This window comes from Zalophus californianus, chromosome 2, assembly GCF_009762305.2.
Source record: "Zalophus californianus isolate mZalCal1 chromosome 2, mZalCal1.pri.v2, whole genome shotgun sequence".
NCBI lineage: Eukaryota > Metazoa > Chordata > Mammalia > Carnivora > Otariidae > Zalophus > Zalophus californianus.
In genome coordinates this window covers 50,712,215-50,714,708 of record NC_045596.1, presented here as the reverse complement: position 1 = coordinate 50,714,708, position 2,494 = coordinate 50,712,215, and the positions used below count along the sequence as shown (strand labels likewise).

The 2,494-nt window shown below is 35.7% G+C and overlaps 1 pseudogene; it reads left to right on the top strand.

The window, feature by feature from the left end:
* Positions 1-1,363: 1,363 nt before the first annotated feature.
* Positions 1,364-2,494, top strand: LOC113925927 (annotated as a pseudogene).

Genomic DNA, 2,494 nt, shown 5'->3' with positions numbered 1-2,494 from the left:
GATCCCAGGGTCCTAAGATCAAGTCCCGCATCGTGCTCCCTGCTCAGCAGGGAGACTGCATCTCCCTCTGCCTGCCGCTCTGTGTCTCTCTTTCACTCTCTTTCTCTCTCTGACAAATAAATAAAATCTTTTTAAAAAATAACATAAACTATTCGTTAGACAATTATTGATATGTTAGTAATATATTAATTTATACATTCATAATGTCATACTGGTTAAAAATATAGTTTACTGTTAAGGAAAAATATATTAATTCAGATAAACCTAAAGAACATTCCTTTAAAATTTATAGCTTGTTTAAAGCCAATAGACTGACTTTAATTATCTTGACATAATTTTGCAACATATATCTATTCTGTACAAACTTGACCAAAAAATACCCACAAAATCAATTTGATCCATTCTGGCTCAATGCTAAATAAGGACATTCCAAGTACTCCAGAATTTTGTTTACCTCGTAGATAAAACTTGACATCCCCCAGCCCAGTAATTTCTTATTTATAGAGAGGTTGAATGTAATCTTTACTTTAAAGAACTGATACTAACAATCTATATATTCTTTTGATTTTGTTTTATGATATATTTCAACAGGTTACAAGGTTTTTATGGAAAGCCAGGAAACATGTAAATGGAATATGAAGCTATGATTCTTTTGATTCTAGTTCTTCATGGTCTAGATTTCTTTATATAGTATTATTTTTATTTATTTCCTTAATTCAAAAACGTGAACAAAAAGAATAGTGATGACTTAGAATGATGATTTGTCCATTTAGTTACCTTCTTTTTAAATTCATTATTGCTCCAAACTCTCAAAATTTTGGAAGCATTACAAAAACTTTAAAACTTTAAATTAAATATATATATATATATATATATACATATATATTTACTTTTTAGAATGCTTATGGACATTATGAGAACAATGAGATCGTTGTGTTCTCTCATTATTAAGGACAACTTCAATATCTCCAATAGCTCTACCTTATCTTTGATGGCCAGTCATGTCTGTCTTCCCTCCACTACAACATACACACTGAGCCTGAACTCCCAGGATTTTATTATATAGCTTGGAGATTTTTCTTTTCTTATTTTTCTATGACTGATTTCTGTGTTTTGGTTGGAAATTTGCTTTTGTAATTAAAATAGAAAAGCAAAAAACAAAACAGAGCAAAAAAAGTTATGCACAGAGGAAAGGCCATGTGAGAACACAGCAAGAAAGTGACCATCTGCAAGCCAAGGAGAGACACTTCAAGAGAAATAAAGCCCGCTGACACCCTGGTCTTGAATTTCTATCCTCCAGAAATTTGAAGGCCCAGAGGTACCAGTCCCATCAGCAGCTTCAACTGAAAAGCAAGGTTAAAAAATGTCAGACATCCTCCATGAGCTGCTCCATGTCTCTGAGAAAGCTGCCATTACCTGGGCAGGCAGGCAGCAGGAAGCCTTCTTCCAGAAGGCTTGATAGAAGGAAAGAAAGGAGGTATTAGTACAGGAAGTTATGAAATAGAATATGGAAAAGTTTCCAGGCTTGGAAAAAGAATTTTTTTGGAAAAGAATCCAGTGAGTTTACTAATGATTTAGAAAGAAAGGTAATCTTAAGACTATGCCCAACTGACAAAATAAATGGTAGAGCTTCTTAGCAAAGTCCTTAGTGTTAACAATTTGGCACCTGAAACTTTAGGTAAGGTCGTTCATCAGGATGTCACCTTTACTGACCCAACCCTGGATTCTGTAGAGTTCAATATTCTACAGGAAATTTTAGAAATTTGAGTATAAAAAGTCCAGCTGACATTAAATCCATTCAAGGAATCTTTCCCTATGGACATCATTTTAACTGGTATCTATGACATTCAGACAAGGATGCCCCTGAAGGTGGTCATCAACTAATATTTTGTACATAAGACTTAAACACACTTGGTTGGAAAGGACAGTGCTACTGGGGTTCTTCTTACATGGGGACCAATATCCATTCATTTTAGCCCTTATCTCTAAAAGAAAGAGCAATGAAACACAGAGCCAACTGATTGAAAACACCGGTTCTGAGGTGGAATTCTCCCACTGGTTTTCAGCTTGTTAATTGTAACAAAATAGTACAAGTGAAAATGAAACATATCAAAGTCAAATCCTCAGGGGCATGTGGAGATAACATATTCTAGCTGGCCCAGGCTGCTTACAAGAGTCTTTGTGTTGTCCAAGGTCTTATGGATATTTACATCTTTTTAGAAGATACCACATTCAAGTGGAACTCTTGTGCTGCTCATGCCATACTCAGGGCCATGGGTGGGGCAATGAGATTTAAAAGAATGCTTGGAAAGAAATCCAGAAACGGGGTTGGCTTGCCACAGTCGGTGCACCACATGTAAAGTGAAAGCACCATTGGAGTAAATTGGAGGGCCAACAAGGGAGGACTCATTGCATACAGATTAAGGAAATGTCTAGAGAGTCATTCTTGAGCCCCCTCATCCAAAATCTATCATATGCAGATACATATACATAG